Genomic DNA, 25356 nt, shown 5'->3' on the forward strand with positions numbered 1-25356 from the left:
AACGCTCATTGGATTCGCGTATCCTCAGTCGTGGTATAGCCGGGCCGTGATTCAAACCCACAACCCTAGGGTTAGGAGTCCACTCTCTAACCACTGGGCCCCGACTTCCCCCTCCTTGGCTGTGGGAGAGTAGACAGGTTAGTAATTTGATGGGGAAATCTAAAAATGAATGCATAGCCTACTGTGTTGCCAGCTTAGCAATTGGTTGCCTAATTTGACAATTCCTTTCCTACCCAGCCGGCATTTCAACGTTGATTCAACGTTGAAACAACGTCAGGTACCATGGTTGAATCAACGTTGAATAACCTTTCTATTTTGCAAATTGGATCAACGTTGAAATCACGACGTTGATTCACCGTTGAAATCGTGACGTTGATGTACGGTTGAAATCACGACGCTGATTCACCGTTGAAATCCCGACGTTGAATCAACGTTGAATAACCTTTCGATTTTGCAAATTGGATCAACGTTGAAATCACGACGTGGATTCACCGTTGAAATCGCGACGCTGTTTCACCGTCTTACCTGCATTATGGGTGAATTAGGGTCGTGCTGCAGCCCTGGGATGAAAGCTGAATGAGGTGTTGATTTTGAAAAGTTAATCAGCGTTGATAAAACGACGTTGTTTCCCCGTCGTACCTGGCACCGTGTATAAATACACCTAGATCCTAGTTTGCATTTAGATCAACATGGTACATGCAAGGCTAAAAATCTAATGACTGGCAGCAATGGCTTTACAAACAACTTTAATAAACTACCACATGCTCAGAATTGTCAAACAGCAGGTAAATTTTGGAAACATACTGTATAAAACAGATGAAAATAATCCCACACTTTATTATGCAGAGTATGCATGGAGGTAATGCTAAAAACATGTAGTAGAACAATCCAAATACCATAATATTTAAAGGTTTTTGTAAAATAATTTGGCACAAAAATGCATATTTTTTGCAGCACTTACAAGACAAACCCTTGTACCTTTATGACTGAAACCAGTGGATCTTTTATTTTGGTGGAAAACTACAGTTTCTGTCAAAAACATGTTTTAGTAATGTGTCTCATTTCAAGTTGTGTACATTTGTGCAGTGAAAATGTGTTGCACAGTACGAGCAGGGAACCTTCAACCAGTTGATTTCTAATGGGAACCCCCCCGGACTGTATCTTCTTTACCGTGGGGAATGCAGAATGAGATTTCTACTGCAGGGCACTCTAAAATGTTAGAAACAACAGCCTCGTGTATATAGTGTGGTTGTGCTTCGGGTGATCCTTGAAAGTGTCCCAGCGCTAGGTCCTTTCTGACGCCGTCCCCTCCACTCTCTCCCACTTGTGCACTTTCTGTACCGTCCTGTATAAACATTTACATTTAATCATTTAACAGACGCTTTTATCCAAAGCAACTTACAAATGAGAACAACAGAAGCAGTCAGGTGTACAAGCGAACAACAACAGGATACAAGTGCTATGTCAAGTCTCAGTTAGTCTAGCACAGAACGCATCGCCAGGTTTTTTTTTTTTATATGAAAGACAAGAAAAGAAGGAAAAGTGCTAGCATTAGCTGGTTAAGTTCTGGTGAAAAAGATGGGTCTTAAGATGTTTCTTGAAAATGAGTAAAGACTCAGCAGTTCGGATTGAGATTGGGAGGTCATTCCACCAGCTGGGCACAGTCCAGGAAAAGGTCAGAGAGAGTGATTTTGAACCTCTTTGGGATGGCACCACAAGGCGTCGTTCACTTGCAGAGCGCAAACTTCTGGAGGGCACATAAGATTTAACCAGTTTGTTTAGGTATATCCACAATGTTTCACAATAACTTTGATATTGTGAAATATATTTAACTAAAAACTGAATGCAAAATAAATCACACAATATTTTCACTTTACAGTTCAGTAACAGTGAGGTTGGAAACAAAGTGGACAACACTATTCATTAAACACTTATTTAATGTATTCAGATGAAAATGTACAATATTAACAAATTATTCACAAGCAGTGTTTTCAGAGGCCCCAGTTACACTGTTTTAATCAGAACACTAGCAATACAGTGTAGTAAAACAAATAAAATCTAATTCAGTACATTTTTAATAAACTAAGTACAATCAAAACCTATCACAAAAGGTCAAAGCATCTCTAGCAGAAGTGACAGTGCAGTGTAGCAGATGAACAATTTCTTACCAATGTTTCAAGAATAAACTGGATCCTCGATGACTCTACAAGGGGAAAGAAGAAATGGTTTACTGAAAAGTTCTTAAAAAGCAGGATTTCATATTATACCATTTCTTTAAACCACTGGTTCTCAAACTTTTTATACCAAGTACCACTTCAGAAAATATTTGTTATTAAATATTAAGTTCCACCATAATGACCAACATTACATTTCAGCAGTGTAGTAGGCCAAACTATTCAGCTACAGCTCTACAGTTAAAAAATGAGGCAGTTTTATTTCTAATAAGAATATTAATTGTTGACAGACACTTTACCATGGTAAATACAGTTTGAACATTAACACTACAACTGTGCTTACATACACAGGTAAATGAAAAAAAAAGTTTTAATTAAAATGTAATTTTAAATGTAATTATGTAACAAAAGTTACAAAACTGTACTGTACTTTAACTCTAACATACTTAAATGTGCAAAAAAAAAAAACCTTACTCAAAGATTAAGTTAAAATGTATTAACATTAATTAGTTTAATTTAGTGATTCACCTGCATATCAACTAGAGGGGGCCTGACCCTTTGAGAACCATGGCTTTAAACAATCCTTTTTTTTATTTATTCATTTTCATTAATTCATTAAAAATATATAATTTAAATACCGACATTTGCACTTATATGTTTCAGAAAACACTTTGAAACTATTATAAGAATACAAACATATATAACACACCTAATGCATGGGATTCATATCAGGAAAATATGGGAAAATCTCTAAACCATCTCTAAATCTCTCTTACCAGCAACACAGTAGGTGAGCATCTAACTTGATCAGCTGTGATAAAGCAATGCAAAAATAGACACACGGCTATTTATTTATCTGCCGGTTACATGTCCTTTAAGCTACCCATTTGTAAACTCTGGTAATACTTTACTATTTTCAAAAGATAATAAAGATAACGTTAGCGATTTTCTTACCTCATTTTGCCAGGATGTTTTCAGGACCTCGCAGAACACCTGACCCTTCTTGTGTTCACAGTTTTTGTTCTCCATTGACATGTCACGACTCAAATTCGCTCGAATAAAAAAAAATGTACACGCAAATATGAAATAATTCGGGACCGACCGAGCAGTCAGTTATAACGAGCAGCAGCTCACAGTTAGCCGCCTCACTCACAGAAAGACGACAATAACGGTCATATTTTTAAATGTAGAAAGGCGCGAACCGATTCATTGTCCAGTTTCCTGAATGACAGCCAGATTAACCAATCATGATAGAAGTAATAAAATAAAACTACCAATGGGAGTTGAAATGTATATAGTTTTATTGTTGTTAATGATGATAATATTTAACATATACCTTTAGATTTTAGAATAGGTATCATGACTAAAATATTTTAAAATGCTATTAAAAATAATAAATTAATTTAAATAATTTAATATAAATAATTTAAAAGCTTGTTAACCTTTTTCTACCATTTAGCATTAAACATTTTTAACTTTGTTTCATTAAAACAACTGACCTTATTTCAACCATATTTCAATGTTGAAAGTTGGTTATGTGCTGGAAGTTTTTCAACAGTTCATCTTTAAACGTTGAATCAACGTTGTTTCAACGTTGAAACCACAACTGACCTTATTTCAACCATATTTCAACATTGAAAGTTGGTCATGTGCTGGATGTTTTTCAACCATTCAGCTTTAAACGTTGAATCAACGTTGTTTCAACGTTGAAACCACAACTGACCTTATTTCAACCATATTTCAACATTGAAAGTTGGTCATGTGCTTGATGTTTTTCAACCATTCAGCTTTAAACGTTGAATCAACGTTGTTTCAACGTTGAAACCACAACTGACCTTATTTCAACCATATTTCACGTTGAAGGTCGGTCATGTGCCGGCTGGGTAATTTGACAAATTTTATTTGTCCTCTGTTTAAAAAATTTCCAATACTTTTGATAACAGTGGTCTCTGTTTTGTGATAGAAAGCCACTTTCTCCATTCCCAATATGCCATTACGCGAGATGTAAACAGTGTGGCGCGTCGATGTATTTTTGTAGTTGACATAATCAATGACGTCGACGCGTCGTTGCAGCACTAATTAGTGGTGGAAATTATGATTCTTTCTAGAGATTTGTTCATTTTCAGTTCGTTCACCAAAATGATTCGTTCAGATTCGTTCAGTGATAATTTCTTCGTTTTACACAAAATATGCAAGCAGATGGCAAAAAAGCGTGTATTCTGTGTTATGTCTTAAGTCAACGAACGTATTCACTTGTTACAAAAACTAATCTGGCTTTATTAAAATGTGTGTATAATCGCATTCAATATATAAAGTCTAATTGAGTTGTTCAGATGAACAAAGCACAAGGTTTCTTGCCTAATTAGCATTTTAATTGTTTGGTCAGACAGTTTGTATATTCTATATTCACATCCATAAATTGGGGATTCTTTTACTGTCTATGGATTAAACGTGGAGTTGCTAAATATCAAAACGAGCGTATGTGCACAGTACTGTACCTATAACTGCGCTTTGCATTTTCCGAGATTGACATGCTAAATGGCAGACTAACCCAGTTTACTCTAATTCATTTCGTTCACGAACAAGATAAGCTATGTGCCAGTTCATTTCATTCACGAACGACATGTATCCGTTCATTCAGTTCGTTTACGAATGACATGTGAGCCAGTTCAGTCATTTCATTGTCGAACGATAAGATCTCTAGATCTAGTTCAGACTCATATGAAACTCGTTCATTGAAGGGCGTATTCGTTACTACATTCAACAAATCACATACTCTGTCACATCTCATACTCGAAGGCTATTGGCTCGAGGTTGAGTAATTCTTTGACACTAATACTAATTTGTAGACCTAGTTGAGCCTGTGAACAACTTTAAGTGGAATAGCTTAAAATTCCCAAGTTTTAGTCATGCAATGCACGATGGGAACGTGATCGCCGTCACTTTGCCGCCATGTCTATGCTTTTTGCCGAGAAGACACCACTTTCTCGCCGCGGACAGTTAAGTTTCTGCTAAAACTCGCCAGAGATGGTAAGTAACTTTGATTTAACTAACGTTGCTGCTGAGGAGTTATTCAACTTAATGTTTCAGTGTTTGTGTGTTGATACAAGGGGTTTGCTGGTGAGTAGGACATTATCTTAATCTAGGTCGGCAGCCATTTTCACCTGCTAGTTAACGATAACGTTACGTTACAAGTTTTTTTTTCACTTGGTGCGCTGTTTGTGAGAAGTCCAAGTGAAGCAGTTTGACGTCGATGGACATTAACATTGTCATCCGTTAAGGTACTTAGCTAGCTAAGTAAGTCACTTTTATCACTGGAGGGGCTTTTTATGAGTAACTTTAGAGTAAGACGTTTTATTAAGTTCAACAGACATCACCTGTAACCACCTGTTTGATGGCTTAACGTTAGCTAGCCAAATTGCCTTTCTCGCTTAACGCGCTTGTGAACTTGGAAAACTGTCGTTTTAACCAGTTTTAACCAGTTCAACAGGACATTTTCCACCTGTAGCGACTTGGCGGGCGCCGCCCGGCTTTGAACTGCCTCTCTGGATGCGTGGCGCAAGCGTCTCAGCCGGCCTAAGAGGCGCCGCGGGCGAAAACCACGCACATTCATGGCGGCGGGGAAGGGAGGGCAACGTTACTTTTTTCTTACTGGAGGGGCTTTTGTTAGCAGTGTAAAGCTGTTGTTGTAACCAGTTCGACTGGACATTTTTCACCTGTAGCTTTAGCGTCTTGGTGACACAGCCCGATCCACGCTGAGCGAGGGACACGCACTCAGTGGGAAGAAGAGTGTTAGCGACCACATTGGATTGTTTTTTCCTAGTATTAACGTTAAATGTAAATGACTTTGACCGTTCATTGTATTATTGTCTTATGTATGACATATGTCTCGCATTAGTGATTATTTTACCTTCAAGCACTTAATAGAAAGTGAATTGCAACCGGATTATGACAGAGTATATTAGCAATAACTTTACACCCCTAATAATTACATTATATCTTTAATGTTAGCTACTTTGAAAATACAGGTATATTGTTGCATTAGACTACTGTAGCTTATATAAGTTCCCTTGTCTCTTATTTTCTTTGTTTTATTGTGTTGCAGGTCATAGGAAGAGATTCCTTTGAACCCAGTATCCTGATATTAGCAACAAACTGAATACCAACCTCTGAAAAATATGCTTTGGAAGTGTAAGTATTGCCCTCTTAACTGTGAAAAGAGAGCACAGCTATTTTAACATTATAGGCTAAAACATGGAAGTTATGCAAGAACACAGCCTTTTCCTTGTTTATATCAGGAATGTCCATGTACATTTAAATCACTCAATGCACTAAAAGTACATTTATCTCGCCTTCACACCAAAACTCCTGATCAGCAGCAACCAGATGCACCAGTTAAATTTTGCTGTCTGTCATGTGGGTTTGCCGAGTCTTGTTCTCAGACTGACTACTTTACTCACCTGCGTACTACACACTTAAAAGTAAACCATAAAGTCAGGTGCCCGTATAAAGACTGTAACTTTGAAACAAGTATATACTCCACTTTCAAAGCACACAAGAGTAAAGTACACCAGGACCAGAAATGGAAAAGTTTAAAGTCAGAAATCATTGGTTTGGATAATGTAAGCGATGACCTTGATGCTGCACAAGACCAAATGTCACATGCTGATGATATGGACGATTTAGAAGATGTCAGTGTAGAAGCTAGTGAGACTGATCTTCATGATTTAGAAAAACAGCTTGAGCACAACTTAGCATCTCTTCTGTTAAAGAAGAGATGCTAAGAAAAGACGCTTTCCTTTCTCTGTTCATCTCAATTTGTCTTTTCTTTCTTCTCTGCTCTTTTTCTTTTTCTTTCTGTCTTTTTCATTCTTACCATCTCATTTCCCTTCCTTAATCAAGGTCATCCTCCGGCTGGAATGGATGGAAGGACAGTCTCAAGTTCAAGATGGGGAAACTACAGAACCAAAATGTGCCAGATTGGACGAGTTGATGTCACTGTCAATGGTGGTAAACGTGGAAGGTACACTGCAAATGCCGACCCTTCTAACAAAGGGAAGAAAAAAAGCCAAGGAAAGGAGAATTAAATTTCCTACCTGAATATCCAGAGGGGAGGGATGACCACAGCCTGGAAGAAGCTCGCCAGGTTTTGGTCAATGAAATGAAGACAAAGCCAAATGGGTCCCTTGTTAAGAAAGAGACATTTGCGCTTCGGAGAAAAGAAGTTGTCCAAAACAAACCTGCCATCAGCCAGTTGTTACATCGATGGCTAGCTCTTTTCACAGAAAGCCAGGTATGTATTACTGCCGAGTGTTTAAAAAAGACGTATGTGTCACTGTAATGTTAAATACAATTTGTCCATAGATTCTTGTTTTTAGCTTTATATGCAATACATGTTTTGTTTCAGGTTTATTACGAGTTCTCCAGAGTGGTGGGGAAAAGTCTGCAAGAGAATTTCTTTGATGAACTTGACCGTTTCTCTCCAAGGCTGATAGACCTCTTTCGGAAGAAGAAAGGCCTTACCGGCCAGCTTTTGGCTGAGCTTTTACGTCAGACAAAGGTGGGTTTGACTACATTAGTCTACTACATCTTTCCTTTCTCTGTTCATCTCAATTTGTCTTTTCTTTCTTCTCTGCTCTTTATCTTTTTCTTTCTGTCTTTTTCATTCTTACCATCTCATTTCCCTTCCTTAATCATCTCCTTTTCTCTCTTCATTACCTAATTTTATTTTTTGTCCTCTCCATTTTCCTCTCCTTTTCTCATCTTGTATATAAACATTGTGATGAATTTCTGGAATTTATTTGATAAATACATGTGCAGTGTTTCCCACAGAATTAGATTATATTGGTGGTGTTTGGGGATTAAGGCACAACAAAAGGGTTAAATATATCATATTTAACCCTTTTGCTATGCCATTGCTACACTTTCTATGACTGCTCTACAGACTTCTTGTTGCAAATTTCACTCACACACACACATACACACGCCGATATGGAGGTGGACACACACACACAAACCTGGAGATGGAGGTGGACACACTCACACCAAAACACAACAACCTGGAGGTAGACACACACAAACTCACGCACACACACACACACACACTCAAACTTACTGACACGCTCACTCACACATTCAAAAAGACACACACACATTCAAAAAGACTCACAGACACACACACATGGGGCACCACAAATTAATGAATGTATGGGAAACCCTGATGTGAGTATCCTTAGCAAGATATGTTTTAACTCTTGTGTCCACTATTTTGCAGACCACTGAGCCAACAGACATCAGGTGCCTATGTCTTCGTGGACTGCCTGTCATCTTGGCAGATGATTCTTCTGCCTTCTTCAGGACATGCTCTGTAAGTTAATTTGTTTTTGTAAATTTTGCAGGTGCATGCTCCTTTTGTCTCCTTTTTAGCTGTTAATGAACACTGTCATTCATTTTCAAAATTATTTGAATAGCATCAGTGTCTCCATTAAGTCTATTTTATGGCCGAACAAAGATAGTTTACCCACTTTCAGTCGCAGTCCTATTGAAAAAGTTGAAAATTGCTCCCAATAACTAAAGTTCTATGAATGCTTTTACAATTGCCCAATTAGTTATTGAACTTTACGGTGACCAGTTGGAACTTGTGAAAATGTTTTTGGGTCTAAAACTCAAATGGGGAGTTCTGATTGCACTTTTTAGGTTCTGGTTGCTCCATTGAAAAAAAATTCAGCACGGCTGTGACTGAAAGTGAGTAAACTACATATTTTGGGCAAAGTGTTGCAACCTGTACAGATCTGAATATGGCATTTTATAAAAATGCAGTATCGTCCTTTTAATATAAATTACTTTCAGTGTGGTTTATGTTGTACAATGCTGTTCATTATGAACAGTCACAGGCTATTTTTGGTGCACAAAAACCATTGTCTAACTGGCATGTTTATGTTCTCTCCTTGTCAAAACGTTTCTTTCAATGATAGGCTGTGACTGACAAGGACTCGTACAGTGAAACTCCAGTGGGAATTCTCTGCCTTGGTCAAGAAAATACCCAGCTCAACTCATCCAGAGTAGGGATCATCTTTAAACATTCTAGTTTAGCACATGCAATGAATACAAAGGTTTAGTTACTTAAACTTAAAATAGTAAGTGGAGTTCGTGTGACAAGGCAATTGATATTACAAGAGATTGTAAGTGAAATCAACTTTGCATTCAGTATTTTGAACTTAAAATAATAATTCCACCCTTTCATGCATTTAAGTTAAATGCACTCAAGTTTTCATAAGCCATTACTTAAAGTTTTTAAGGCAACCCGTTTCCTCAAATTTTTTAAAGTAAATTCAACCTATCCGGGCTTACAGTGTAAGAAAGGTGGACTAGCTACTCCTTTATGGGGAAAGAGTGAGTTCAAATCATTGTTAGGAGAGCACATGGACTCAGTAGTGACAGAGTCAGTCAGATTGGACTTGATATAGAAATCTGGTATCGATCCAGAAAAAATATGGTCAACTGAAGAATGAAAAAAGGTACTTGGAGCATGTATCAGAAAGAAACACCTAAAAGGCATTATCTGTTGCCACCGAGAGTTTAGTTCAGCAATAGCAATACACTGAACTTTTTCATGTGCTAAGTTAAAAGAACAAAACAAACAGCTGCACACAGAGTTGTCACACCTGGTTGTCTGCACCACTGTGAGACTTTAAAGGGCATTCCTGTGTTGTGACTCTATCAATAGACATCATATAGGTAGACGTCCTATTGGCCATTGGCACTGAGATTTGCGGCCGACATTTTAATCTGGTCGTACTCATGGTTTTGTTGTGTAGCAGCAGTTAAGATGCCAGAGCACAGTGCAGCATTTTCCTATTCTAATCGTAATGCAATTCTAATGCAAGTAGGGCTCGGGGGATTACTTTTCACAAGTAAGATTTAACATTGATTGTATTTTGTCCTTAAATTCAGACAATTGAGAAAGAGCAAGAATCTTTGATAGTACTGTACTGAAATTGTAGCTAGCTAACGTTAGCTAGGCTATGTATCTCCCTTCCTAAACTCGTAACGTAACGTTTGATGCCTATTACCAACACAATCCAATCTGAAGTTAATACATAAATTGTTCCACCGGACATAATAGCTGTTGCGTTTGCACATGTTATATCAGGAAGCAAATTATACACGCATGATGGCAAAGCACAAATCAAGTTACCCCTCCCACTTCTGCTAGTATTACTGAGATATCATGTGCAAATTTGACATTAATATTACAGACATCTGTGTATAAATTACATTACTACTCCATCTACTCACCAAGATGGTGTTATTCCATCCATCTTCAGCTTCCCAGTTCACCTCAAAAGAGTAGGTGTATCCTCATAAGACTATTGGCATTCAAAAATATTCTTTAAATGTTTATAAATGTAAATTATCAATCACAGGGCAGTGTAAGATGCTTATCCCTTTAAATGTATTGTATTATGTACTATGCTTCTAAATTTTAGTTGGAAAAGGGCAGGACCTATGTCTACCTCCAGAAGAGCTGAAGACAGCCTGTCCGTGGCCTCTCAGGATTCCCAGGAAATGGCAACCTCAAGCCCAAAGCCTCAACCTAATGATGTGAATATTTCTACTTTAAACATCATATCATAATGTTCCCTGGACATATTAAAATCTCACTTGTTTGCTTCCACTCATATTAAACACACTCACAAATAAACCCATACAAACACAATTTGAAATGTCTTAAAAGCAACTTTCTTTTTTAAAGTTCAGCAATTATGGAAATATGTTTATTGATTGCATTGCACAATATCGATCTATCTGTTAAGAAGAAGAGTCGGAGTTGTTCGGATCCAATTGCAGTGCTTTATTTAAGAATGGTCAAACAGGCAGAATTCAGGTGTGTCAGGGATAACCAGAGTCGAAACCAGAAACAAGCAGAGATCGGGGCAGGCAGCAGAGAATCAGAGTAGGAGTACACAGTCCAAAGATCAAACACGGGAAAGACAAACACAGGCAGAAACGCTTGGAAATGTTAGACAGGCTAAACAAGACTTAAGAAACTGTTGGAGTGAGTATGCTGCATATTTGTGTGTGTATTAGCTGAAATGAGGTGCAGGTGTGAGTGCAGATGCAGGCGTTTGTGTGCATTTAGTACCAGGAATGAGGCAGGATGGGAAATGGAGTTCTTGAATGAGTCCTGAGTGGAGTGCCCTCTATTGAAGATCATGGGCACTCCAACTAATGACCGTGACACTATCTATCTATCTATCTATCTATCTATCTATCTATCTATCTCTCTCATATTTTATATAAACATACACATACACACACACACACACACACAGTGGGGAAAATAAGTATTTAGTCAGCCACCAATTGTGCAAGTTCTCCCATTTTAAAAGATTAGAGAGGCCTGTTATTTTCATCATAGGTAAACTTCAACTATTAAGAGACAAAATGTAAAAAAAAAATCCAGAAAAATCACATTGCAAGATTTTTATTATTAATGACAGCATATCAGCATGTTACACACAAATTCATCAGCTGTCATCTTCCTCTGGAAGCATATTACCTGTTGAAAGCATTTTTGTCATGTTTTTAGATACTTTTTAGGAGCACTTTTCACTCTTCTCAAGTGGACATATTAATTGGATAGTCCATAAAGCAGGTTTTGTTTGAAACTCAAGAGTTTAACGCCAGAAAAGGGAAACTCAGATTATTTGGTTCCAATAAAAGACCAATCTAAACTTCTCAGTAAATTACCATAGTAACTTACTATGTGAACCTAACTTGGTCAGTAGCAGGTTTTTGTCACGGAGTGATTTTGTAAGGGCGGAACTAAAAGTGACGGAGATTGGTTCCGCCCGGAACATAATCCTCAAACACCGGTTACTTCCGGGAACTCCGGGAAAGGAAATCAGGGTTTCATTGATCGCAGGTGGATAGATGAGCGGGGCGATCACGGATTGGGCAGTGTGAAGAGAAGGAGGAGTATAAAGAGGGCCTCAGAAACTGCAGAGGGGGAGTTTTTTTTTTTATTCTAGCCGATACGGCGAGTGAGTTGGAGTGTTTGGGTGAGTGCAGCGGAAAGAAGGCGGAGGATATTGTTGGCTGGGCGAAGACGGAGACAAGGGTTTGGCAGAAACGGAAACAGGGCTGAGTATGGTTGAAAACTGAAAGCTTTCGATCCGCATCTCTATCAGCAGTTGGTTGAAGCCTCAGAAAAGGAACGCCTGACGTCTATTTCCTCAAAGGTCTGTGAGTTACATCACTTCCTGTTTCCCTGTATGCCCAAGTGAAGTCCCAGTTACCGATGATGGACTTACCTTATGCCCAAAGCTAAAGCCAGCATATTGTGTTGTACACTCGCCTGTATGCCCAAGTGAAGTCCCAGTTACCTTTGATGTACTTACCTTATTCCCAAAGCTAAAGCCAGCATATTGTGTTGTACACTCGCCTGTATGCTCAAGTGAAGTCCCAGTTACCTTTGATGTACTTACCCTATGCCCAAAGCTAAAACCAGCATATTGTGTTGTACAACCGCCTGTATGCCCAAGTGAAGCCCCAGTTGTCTTTTCTACAGGCTTACCTGTGCCCCGAGTGAAGAGCCAGCGGCCCCTCTGTCCTTGCCGTGTCCAGTCCTGTTATACTTGTTATACGGCGGAACTGAGTCTGAAGTACGATTAGCCGAATGGAAAGCTCAGATTGAATATTTGGCCGGGATTCAAGGGTTGAGTGCGGCACAGCAGCTGCAATTTGTTCTTAATTATCTAGAGGGGGAAGCACGGCGGGAAGTCCAGGCTGCCCCAGAAGCCATCCGAGCCACCGCTCAAACCGTCTTCCAGTTCTTGACGGAACAATATGGCCATACCACCCCAGTAGCTGTCCTTAGAGCATAGTTTTTTAACTGTAAACAAGGCCCCTGACAACCCATCAGAGCTTTTGCACTGCGACTGCGAGAGCAGTTTACGAGGCTACAAGGACGTCAAGATCATGGTCTCGGGGACGGAGAGACCTTGTTGAGAGACCAATTTCTGCTGGGGTTGAGAGAAGGCCCAGTACGTCAGAGCCTCCGAGAGCAGTTCCGAAGAGACCCTGAGCTTACATTCGAGGACCTGAAGAAGGAGGCGGTGGCTCTGGAGATCGATCAGGCCGAAGTAAAAGACCCCCATGTGTGTGCGGCCATAAGTGGCACTGCAACGGATGTTCCAGAAGCAGCAGACTGGAAACAGGCCCTGAAGTTGGAACTCCTCAAAGATTTCCGTGAACAAATGACGGAGTTATCTAAGACCCTTTTGGAGGAACTGCGACTCGGCACTTCAAGGTTCAAGGCAAGAGGTAAGGCCTGCCTCCCGAGACCGTGTGTATTCAGATGGTGGCTGAGACCCAGGAAGGCGACCTATCTATAGAAGCTAACTCGAATGACAAGATGATTGGGCGTAGCCCTGTGGTGGAGGTCCAAGTGTGTGGCATCAAGGTACAATGTCTCGTTGACACTGGATCGCAAGTCCCCCTATTTTCTGAGAGTCTGTCACAAGAGCTGTTTGGGAAACAGAACGTGCAAGGAACAGAGGCCCCCTGGCTCACCCTGAAGGGAGCAAATGGGTTAGACATCCCCTATATTGGCTACAGACTAGCGGACTTGGAAATTCACGGAATTGTCGTGCCCCTGAAAGGAGTGATCATCGTCCAAGACCACTGCTTGGGAACTCATAGAGCCCTCCTAGGTATGAACGTCCTCTCGGAGTGTTGGGAGGAATTATTTCGGGCCAAGCCCATTCAGAAAATACCGCCTGCAGAACGACAACAATGGGAACGTGTTGTGGCTGATTGTCGCCAGATGACCAGGGTCTGGAGGGACCGGGAAGAGACTGGTCGAGTAGCTTGCCGCTATGCACTGTCCGTACCGGCCCTAAGTGAGGCCATAGTATGGGTAAGGTTCCCCCAACTAGATCACGGGCCTGAAGGCTGGGTACTGGTAGAGCCCCATTTCGATTGTCAGTATGTGGAAGTGAACATTGGGGTGTTCTTGGGACCTCCTCGAGGTGGAAACTAGGAAGGGGCGTGACTCACGACATCTGTGGTCCGCTCCGACCTGTGACATTTTCTTTGGTGAAACCAGAGTTTCTTTTGGTGTCCTCCACTTTTTTAAAGTGGAGTGTTGTTTAAATACCTCATTCATTCATTAATGCTGCAAAATGCTTATATTGATGACATTGTTGCATTATTTTAAGTACGAAAAAAAATCTTAAATCAAGATGCAGTTCCTATATAAAATATGATATGTAGTCTTGTTTCCTGGGGTAAATAAGTAAAATTATCTGCCAGATGGATAAGAAAAATAATCTAAATGCAAATGGAAACAGATTATTTTTCTCAGAAACCACTTTCCTTTTCATCATGCAGACACTGTAAATATGATAGATAATAAATTTTTACATGGGATCCTGTAGATGAAGAGGCTGCATTAATTAATTTGAAGTTAAATTTACAGCGGAAGTGAATTCTATTTAATTTTGCATATATATTTAAGCTGTACCACTTTAAAATGACATTCATTTGTTAACATCTTGCTGCAAACTCTTGAAGTAATATGATAATTAGAATTTCCTTTAGGATTTCCAGTGTGGTTGGATGCATTGATGACACACATATTCTCACCATCGCACCTTCCTAAAATGAAATGGATTACTGAACGGAAGGATGCCAGATGGAAGGGTAGTGCAAGATATATGCCATAACTACCATCACAGCTGTTAAATAAATACAAATTATTCATATTTATAGTGGTTATCTTTATTTCCTAAAAATACAAAACCAATACTTATTCTTGTTTACAATGGCGGATGCAGCGACTCTTAGCTCTCCTGGGTTTCCACAGTCTAGCCAGATGCTCCGCTGCGCGTCACTAATACACGCCTTTACATGCCTCTCAGGAACAAAGTCATGCAACCTCATCGTTTCACTAACAAAGAGAAGTTATCAGAAAACTAAGAAATAAGTCACTGGAACTAGCGCGATCCCAAAACGAACATGATAAAAGTGGCCGTTTGTTTGCATGCTTTGTTAAATATTTTAATTCAAAAGCATCAATGTTTTACTATAGAATAAGTGATACATTGGTCATAATGATTTAATTTATCAAGACTCAAAATTAATCACACAGAAATAAATGTATTTCTATTTTATTTATTTTTAACGCTTATGAAAATAGCCTGCTTATTCAGTCTTTCTGTTTATTTGTAGCAGTAGCCTATATGTCACATTAAGAATAAAAGATAATATCTCTATTTCAAGCTAATCTCTCGACGAGACTTGTGACAGATAATATATGTTAATAAACAAATTCACGATTGTGATAGAGACTAAAAAGCTGACATCTGATTTCTTCAAGCGGTCATATTTACCATGTTAACGTTATTGTAGCGTGTACAGACTTTTACGTTGTTTATAAATATTTCTGCCTTGTTTATTGATTATAATCCATATCGGATCAAGTTATTTCAAACACTCGCTGCTGAGTAAGAGTGATTTTTGAACTCAACTTATTTTAAAAATGCTTTAATGCTGGTGTTGAAGCTTTTAACTTTCTGATCTGAAATGATCCGCGGTGCTGACGCTCTCCAGACGCTGAGAAACTCTGCCTTTGTACAGAACCCCTCCTCTAGCCCCAGCTGGCCTGCTGTGGCCCAAGGTTTTCGTCGGGCCAAAAAACCCTGGTGCCCCAGTGAGGCACAATCAAGCCCCGGAAGTGACAGTGGAAACACACTAGCATCCCCGGTTTAAGCTCGACAGTGGAAATGCGGCTAATGCATACATTGCCTAAGAACCTCAATGAGTACGGATTTTAGTCCAAGCTAAATGTTACAATTGATTTTCAGTGGACACACAACATACCGGAGGACATAGCAAGAGCACCAGGGACAACTCCACCTGGCGCCGTTGTCCTGTGGCTGCTTTCGCATCAACCAAGTGGATACTGCACACTGGTTTCAGGAGAGACCCCCTACATCAGGGGTAGCCAACCCTGCTCCTGTCGATCGACTGTCCTGCAAAGTTTAACTCCAACCCTAATCAAACACACCTGCCTTTAATTTTTAAGTGAGTCTGAAGACCTTAATTAGTTGCTTCAGGTATGTTTTGATTAGGGTTGGAGCTGAACTTTGCAGGACAGTCGATCGCCAGGAGCAGGGTTGGTTACGCCTGCCCTACATGATTGGAAAGTGTTTTGGGTGTACAACAATATACAATAAAGCACTATATAAATGCATCATTCATTCATATGAATGATAAAAGGAGTAGAAAACATTGCTCACTTCCATTATCTCTCAAGAGTCAAAAACATCATCAAGGACACATCCCATCCAGGACACCACCCGTTTAATCTTCTGCCCTCAGGCAGGTGGGACAGATCCTTAAGAGCAAAATCAACTCACTTACAGAACAGTTTCTTTCCAGTTGCTATCAGTACTTTAAAATCATAAATGCACAAATGCCAAGTACTATTACAACCACGTTATTCTTTTAACTACAGTCACTTATTTCATTTAAATGTTTTCTGTCTATACTGTTGCTATACAACATGCATTATACAATATTGTACAATATGCAGTATGTCAATCTGCAATACCACTGTCCGTACCCTTTATTTATCAGAACTTGCACTAAATAATGTCAGTTGAAATGGTGCAGTAATACATGTACAATAATACACATATGTCAATTGTGCAATACTATATCTAGTCACTAAATCTCTACAGAACTCACTCCATTTAAATTGTAATTTTTTATAAACAGACTGTGCATATCAATGTAATGGCCAACATGCAATACTATAAATGGTCACTTTTTTACTCAGATTGCTCAATGTGAATATATCAAAACCTGGTAAATTTTAATATTGGTATTGTGACCATCTCCTTTTCATCTGTCAGTGGTGCTGGTGCAGGTTCTGCCCCCCTTTTAGGAGTCTCTGCATTCTTGCTGTTAGCTGAATAGAAGTAAAATGTTTATTTCTTTGCCCTAATTAATTACAGCGGTTGAATGATATAGATGGTGCAGCAAATAATAAGGGACACTTTTTTTCAACAAAATGTATGTTAGATGAGTTTGTAGTAGATAGTTTGTAGTCCCCGTCAATTGCATGCATCTGCTTCACAAGAGTAATGCATTCTCCATCTCAGTCTTATGGCATGCAGTGGGCGGACATTCCATTCCAAATGCAGACAATTTACACATCTTTCTCTCACTGTCAAAGTGGCCATATTTGAAAAAATATCACTGGATAACATAGCTGTCGGTCATTTAATGTTTCCATTCTAACATTTACATTTTTCCTTTCTTTTTTCTAAAGTCTAAAATCCAAAAATAAATTCTTTATAAAAGTTAAGACTCTACCATACCCCCCAAAGAGGCTCATTCAAACACACCCCCACATCTCTACATCACTATGCCAAATAAAGTCACCTTTATTTATATAGCGCTTTAAACAAAATACATTGCGTCAAAGCAACTGAACAACATTCATTAGGAAAACAGTGTGTCAATAATGTAAAATGACATTTTATGGCAGGTCATCATTGAATGCAGTGATGTCATCTCTGTTCAGTTTAAATAGTGTCTGTGCATTTATTTGCAATCAAGTCAACGATATCGCTGTAAATGAAGTGTGCCCAACTAAGCAAGCCAGAGGCGACAGCGGCAAGGAACCGAAACTCCATCGATGACAGAATGGAGAAAAAAAACCTTGGGAGAAACCAGGCTCGGGCGACTGCAGTGACCCTCTGATCTGGATACAGACTGGATCTGGTGGCTACGGTGACCTCGGAACAAGAGAGAAACAGACAAATATTAGCGTAGATGCCATTCTTCTAATGATGAAGCAAGTACATATAGTGTTATGGGAAGTGTTTCCGGTTCCGGTTTACCTAATTAATGCAGCCTAAAAATCCTTTAACGGATTTGGATATTAAAAGGATATTAGTATGTTATGTGTAAACCAGATTAAAGAGATGGGTCTTTAATCTAGATTTAAACTGCAAGAGTGTGTCTGACTCCCGAACAATGTTAGGTAAATTAGTTTAGGCACCAAATATGCTGCTCAGAGCTTCTGTAGTATACACTAAGGACATAGAGCGCCCTCTCACGGCTGTAGACGGTAATGTTTTCACTTGGTTCTTGGTTCTAAATAAATGCGACTTATAGTCCGGTGTGACTTATATATATTTTTGTCCTCATCATGACGTATTTTTGGACTGATGCGACTTATACTGAGGTGCGACTTATAGTCCGAAAAATATGGTAGACCGTCCCCTTGGAATTATAAGGTTCTATTTGACATTTTTGTCAAAATTGAGTTATTCCCATATTGTTATTCAGTGACTACATATTTACATAATATGATAGATTTTTTATGTTGTATACATTATTGGATTTTTATTTAAAAAACAATAAGGTTCTATCTACACAGTCGAATGGAATGCAAAAACTTTTTCAATATCTCAAAACTACTTGGAATGCAGATAGAACCTTATAATTCCAAGGGGGCGAGATATATTACTATATGAAAATATTTGTGTAATGACGTCCAAATGCTTAAGCAAAGAAACAAGGCGTGGTTTCACTAACCGCAGTTAGTGTCGAAGCAGTCAGGGAGATGTTTTGTGTTTCCATCTGTAAGTAGATGAATTTAGGAATCTTTCAGATTACTTACGATAGAACAGCAAAGCATTTTATGGATGAACGTTTCATGAACCTAAATGAATGGCAACTTACTCTGATGAACACAATTTCTCCTCACAGTGGCTGCGAGTCCTGCGTCATCTTCTTTTATGACAGGTGTCAGTGTTAAGGCACAATACTGCCACCTGGGAGCTCAAACAGGTAGTGAAGCTGGAGTATTTACATGTGGTGTGGTGTCATCATGAGAGAACTGTTATTTTTTAAATATTGTGATTATCGCTATTACCGGTATATCATCACAAACAAAATTAACACATATCGATAATTGTTCCTTTGAATATCACGGTTATCGCCCATACCAATTGTGGCAGGCGGGGCGTGGTTTAGCGAAGTCTGCAGCGGGAGAGAGAATCAGGAGAATAGCGGTAAGTGAGTGGTTTGGGCAAAAATTATCATCACCTGTTTCTTGTTCTAGTAATTGGCGTGGAGAGAGTATAAAATGCCAGGAGAGACGGAAGCAAGCAAGAGACAGACGGACTGCTGTCGTGAGCCGGAAACAGAAATCGGAAAGAGTGAAACGGAAGTAGTGTTGAAGTGTCAGAATAAGAGTCACTGTTTGGGTGTTTGTACTTTTTAGTTCTTTTTGTTTATAATAAATCTGTCAGCAGTCCAGCCGACCCCTTTGTCCTCTTCCTTCCATCCCACGAACTTTGCTACACTGGTGCTGAAACCCGGGAGGAAGTAGGACCGTCGCCGCCACCATGCAAAGTCCGGCCGCCACGCCGCTTGCGGACATCATCGCCTCCCTCGCGGTCTTTCACCGCGAACAACACCAGGCCCTGCTGGACCTGAGGACTGATCAGGAGAGGCGTTTCCAGGCCATTGTCCAGGCCCAGCAGGAGGACCGGGAGAGGTTCCGGAGCTGGATTGATCGGGAGGTTCGCGCCGAGGCCACCCGCCGCGCCCATGCATCTACCGCTGCACAAGATGGGGCCTCAGGACGATCCGGAGGCCTTCCTGGAGCTATTCGAGAAGTCGGCAGAGGCCTGTGGGTGGCCCCGAGAGCAGTGGCCGGTGCGCCTCATTCCCCTGCTCTCCGGAGAGGCCCAGGTGGCCGCCCAACAACTTCCGGTGGCGAACCTACTGGTCTTTGACGACCTAAAGAGGGCCGTCATCCAGCGGGTTGGCCGGTCGCCCGAACAACACCGCCAGCGGTTCCGGTCCCTGGACTTGGGCGAAGCCGGTCGACCCTTCTCGATGGCCCAACAGCTCCGGGACTCCTGCCGCAAGTGGCTACTAGCCGAGGGAAGCGACGTGGAGCATCTCGTCGACCTGGTGGTGCTGGAGCAGTTCATCGCTCGGCTTCCCAAAAAGATGGAGGACCACATGGTGGCGTGCCCAGGGGTCGGCGCACCCCCACCTACTAACTCTCTCTCTTCTTCTCTCTCTCCTTCTCTCTCTCCCCCCTCTCTTTCTCGCCCCCTGTTCCTCTCCCTAGGTCCCATCCACCCGGCCCTCCTCGTCGCATCTGACCAAGGCCATTTCACGAGTCCCAGGGCCCCGCCCAGGGGGGGACCCGGGGCATTTCGTGGACAGGTGTCCAGCGATGGAGGTGGGGACGATGATCCGGGTCCCGGACGTCCCACAGGTCACCCCCGGTCAGGCTGGCGAGTACCAAATACCATCAAGTGCTATCAAGGGGGGTACATATCCGGCCTTGGTGGATTCAGGATGTAACTAAACCTCAATCCATCAAAGCCTGATTCAACCGGGGGCATTGGATACAAGCCGGGCGGTTAATGTGCAGTGCGTACACGGGGATGTGGTGGAGTATCCGGTTGTCCCAATTAGCATTAAATTCCGGGGACACAAAGCATAGTGTAGAGGTGGCGGTTAGTCCCCACCTCCGGCATCAGATAATTTTGGGAACGAATTGGCCAGTTTTTACGGTGTTATTGGGGTCGTTATGTGCGGATGCCTCTTGGGGAAATAAGGCACAGAAGGAGACCACCCGGGTACAGGTCGGACAAACTGAGCCAGGGCCGCGGGGGTCTGCTTCAGGGGAAACGAACGAAATCTGACGATGACTTTTCTCTGGAGCAGTCTCAAGATGAGTCACTAAAACATGCGTTTCAACAGGTCCGCGCCATCGATGGCCAGTCTCTCCAACCTGCCCTCCCGCTCTCCTATCCGTATTTTGCCATTTTAAAAGACCCAGTTGTTAATTCCAAAGGGCCGCAGGGAATTTTTTTTTCAGGCTGCTCATTCTAATCCTATGACGGGCCATTTGTCACAGGCCACAACACTAAATCGCCTCATGGCCCATTTCTTTTGGCCTGGCTTTCATGACAACGTGCGTAGGTGGTGCGCGTCTTGTCCGGAAAGTCAGTTGGTAAACCCACCGACCGCCCCCAAAGTACCTTTGCGCCCTCTTCCCTTAATGCAGGTCCCCTTCGAGAGAATTGGTATGGACCTCATCGGGCCATTAGAATGATCGGCACGAGGACATCGCTTTGCATTAGTCATAGTTGATTATGCAACGCAATATCCTGAAGCGGTGGCCCTCCGCAACATTTCCGCTAAAAGTGTTGCGGATGCCCTGTTTCGTCTTATCTCCCGGGTGGGGGACCCAAAAGAAATCCTCACCGATCAGGGCACGGCGTTTATGTCACGTACACTACGCGAACTGTACGGATTGTTGGCCATTAAATCGATTCGAACTAGCGTCTATCACCCACAAACCGATGGCCTTGTCGAACGATTTAATCGCACACTTAAATCCATGATATGTAAGTTCGTTCACGAAGATGCCAAAAATTGGGATAGGTGGCTAGAGCCCTTGTTATTCGCTGTGCGAGAGGTCCCGCAAGCCTCCACGGGGTATTCCCCCTTCGAGCTTCTCTATGGACACCAGCCCCGGGGAGTGCTCGACGTACTGAGAGAAACTTGGGAGGATGGACCATCTCAGGGCAAAAACGAAATTCAGTATGTGCTGGACTTGAGAACAAAACTCCACACATTGGGGCGGCTATCAATGGAGAATTTGTTACAAGCCCAGGACCGCCAGCTGTATAACAGGGGAACTAGGTTACGCAAATTTGCACCGGGAGAGAAAGTACTTGTATTACTCCCAACGTCAAGCTCCAAATTAATGGCTAAGTGGCAGGGACCGTTTGAGCTCGCACGACAGGTCTGAGATCTCAATTAGGAGGTAATACGGTCCGATAGGAACGGGTCCGGTCAGATCTACCACATCAATCTCCTTAAAAAATGGAATGAGGCGGAATCAGTGATGTTGGCAATGGTGATTGCGGAGAGGATGATCTCGGGCCAGAGGCGAATATCAAACCACAATCCCTCGCCCTGGCTCCAGGTGGAGATCACCTCTCGCCGTCCCAACTCACTGATTTAACGAAATTGCAGGCAGAGTTTGCCGACGTCTTCTCGTCCCTACCGGGCCGTACTAACCTGATTCAGCACCATATCGATACCGGGCCAGGCGTGGTAGTTCGTAGCCGGCCGTATCGTTTACCTGAGCACAAGAAAAAAGTAGTTCAGGCTGAATTAGGCACTATGCTTGACATGGGGGTAATAGAAGAATCTAATAGTAACTGGGCGAGCCCGATCGTTTTAGTTCCGAAAACGGACGGCTCAGTCCGATTCTGTGTAGATTACCGTAAGTTGAATGCTGTGTCGAAATGCTTCTGAATCAGCTACTGTAAGTATGTTTTGTCATTAGTTTAAGTATTTGCTATTGACTGTTCAACTGTGTCGCACTGTGTGTGTGTGTGTGTGAGAGAGAGAGAGAGAGAGAGTCAAACAGTTGAGTCAGCTGTCTTATCCGTCTATGGCTTGTGTACTGCAAACACATATGAGCTTCAACACTGTGTCTGTCACCCCACTCTGGTCCTCTTTCGGGCTTGAACTGATCGTAAAACTAAAGACATTATTAACTGTCTTTACATTTATTTTGAAAGAGGAAGCTTGCCATTATGGAAAGGGGCGGTGTGCAATCACATTGCACTTGCTCAGTTGCAAAGCAGACTGGGCTTGTTGGATGGAGCAGACTGGGCTTGTTGGAAGGAGGGACTTTGTAGAAAATTAGGCGTTTGAAAGAGGCGGGGCATAGAGTACCTACAATAATGTACAGTATTTTAAAAATAATGTTTTTTGAACGTTAAATCATGTCAACATAGTCTGTAAGTCAAAGATACAAAGATGAAAGATTAAAATATACATTATCCAAAGGTTTTTATAATAAAGTTAATCTTCAAAACTAGCAAATTCAACTGTGAGATTCAGATCAACACAAATATGTAGTTACTCCTCAAAGAACAATTTCACAATTGTCTTTGACGTATTTAATTTTGTTTCATGTTATAAATTATATAATTGTGTTTCTTTTGAGCTTCCTGCGAGTTTTATAAGTCTAACTATCAGGGCCCATATTCATAAAGATTCTTAATGCAAAAAGTAGCTCCTAGTGACTAAATTCTAAGAAAATTCTTAGAAATGTGGACGTTTACTCTTAAAATTAAAGAAAAAATCATAGTAAAGAAAAAAGTAATTCAGAAAGCATCTTAAGGTCAAACTTGTTAGGAGCACGGACGAGGACTTTTAAGAGTTTCTTTAGCAGAGGATAAAATGGTAGAAAGACGAAGAGGCAGAAGAAATGTGTTGCAGACAATGGATGACAGTGAGTTAATAAGAAGCTGTAGATTAGATCGTGCAGGGATCATGTTTGTGACTGATCTCATTAGAGACGTGCTAACATCTCCAACACAGCGCAGAAATGCCATAGCGCCAGAAATTAAAGTAATCACTGCATTACGATATTTGGCAACTGGGAAAATGCAACAATGCAATAGTGATGATTTGGTCACAACCTTCTGTAAGCAGAGTGATCACACAAACAATTACAACACTTTCAGAACATCTTTATGTGTCGCAGTTCATTTCGTTTCCACTGGACATTCCCACCTTGCAGGCTCAAAAAACTGCATTTATGAATATAGCAAGCTTATATGTGTGCACAAGCAAGGGGAATGAACGTTAATAGTTTGTGCTATACGCTCCCATGTCTGCTTCTTGTCCCGTGCTGTGACACCCGGCCCGAATATTCCTTTAAGAATGGCCCTGTGTTCATCCACTAACTGGGCTAACAGTAAACACTGTTTGGCTTTCTCGCATTCTTGTTTTGATTCCATGTTTGATACATTTAAACCAACATTCAAACCACCACTTAAATAGGACAGCAATCACTGTAATTGGACAGAGTGGAACAATTTTTATCATTCTAAGCCAATCTAATACCTTATAGGAAATTAAAAGCATGGTAAATAAAAAAAAAAAAAGGATTTATATACACACATATAGTGTGTGTGTGTGTGTGTGTGTGTGTGTGTGTGTGTGTGTGTGTGTGTTTGTGTGAGAGAGAGAGAGTCAACGGTCAAATAGGAAAAATGACTCATGTAAATTCAAAGTGAGAATTAGAATTAAAAGAACTTTTTTTCCCTTCTTGGACAACCAACCAATCACAGTCTTCAAAAGATTGTGTCATACATAGCAACGGGGTCAACCCCACCTCCTCACTAAGATGAAAGTTTTTGTCTTTACCTTACTCAAGAGTCGCTCTCAGATCGTTCCCTAATTGCTCTTAAGCTAAGACTCCTACGTAAAAGTTTTTAAGCTAAATTAAGAGTTTTCTGAGAGGATTCTTAGAATCTTTATTAATACGGGCCCAGGGCTTTACATTAACTTTTTTGCTCACTAGCCAATGTAGCCAAGTTACAAGCCACACAGCAATTTTACTAGCCACATTTTTGTTGTTGTGAAATTACCTGATAAAAGTTGACTATCGCGTGCTAATATTTACTTGAACTAGATTTACAACCCTTTTAAAACCACTGTAAAAACCCAAATCAAGACTAGATAAATGTATGACAATACAGTGTCATTATCATTAGCTCTGGTTGTGTGTAAAGCTCCTTTTAAAAGGGGGGGGGGGGGGGGGGGGGGGGGTGAAATGCTATTTCATGCATACTGAGTTTTTTTACACTGTTAAAGAGTTGGATTCCCATGCTAAACATGGACAAAGTTTCAAAAAAGCACTGAGAGGCTGAGCACACTGATCAGAGCGAGAGCGTCGCAAAATGTCACAAAAGGAGTGTGTTTTTGGTTGCCAGGGCAAGACAACCCTGCACAGATTACCAAAAGAGAAACAGCATTAAGGGACCTTGTTTAACAAACAAGGCCCAGTTTGACGACAGATTCGCACATAGTTTATTTCTTAAGGATGATGCAATCCAAACGAAAAAAAAAAAAAAAGACGGGAAAGTGGAACTTAGTCATTTTCCAAAACCGCTAAGCAAAAATATACAGTTTCAATACATACCACACAGAGATGTCGTTGCTGATGCTGCTCTTGTTAAATTTCAGCCTCTGTATCTGATTCTGGATCATAAATATACGCCGAATCTGACTGTTAGCCATGGTTTGTTTTGGTTGGTTT

The 25356-nt window shown here is 40.9% G+C and overlaps 1 protein-coding gene and 1 long non-coding RNA gene across 4 annotated transcripts in view; both read right to left on the reverse strand.

Annotated features, from left to right (window-relative positions):
- Window positions 1-819: 819 nt before the first annotated feature.
- Window positions 820-8414, reverse strand: LOC127953539 (uncharacterized). Its single transcript, XR_008153305.1, has 2 exons — window positions 2169-8414; window positions 820-1747 (listed from the first exon to the last, which is right to left on the reverse strand). It is a non-coding gene; the product is annotated as an uncharacterized LOC127953539 (long non-coding RNA).
- A 9194-nt stretch (window positions 8415-17608) lies between these two features.
- The window catches only part of LOC127953388 (zinc finger protein 501), a 34161-nt gene continuing 26413 nt past the window's right edge, over window positions 17609-25356 (reverse strand). The window contains exons 3-4 of one of the 3 annotated variants that reach the window (XR_008153155.1): window positions 18939-19055; window positions 17609-18836 (exon numbers count right to left, since the gene is read on the reverse strand). The gene's annotated coding sequence lies outside the window, so the exon portion shown is untranslated. Of the gene's footprint in view, window positions 22622-25356 lie in introns of all 3 variants that reach the window. The other 2 variants (XR_008153156.1, XM_052552624.1) reach the window with 2 other exon arrangements.

Source organism: Carassius gibelio, chromosome B3 (assembly GCF_023724105.1).
Source record: "Carassius gibelio isolate Cgi1373 ecotype wild population from Czech Republic chromosome B3, carGib1.2-hapl.c, whole genome shotgun sequence".
In the NCBI taxonomy this organism is placed as follows: Eukaryota; Metazoa; Chordata; class Actinopteri; order Cypriniformes; family Cyprinidae; genus Carassius; species Carassius gibelio.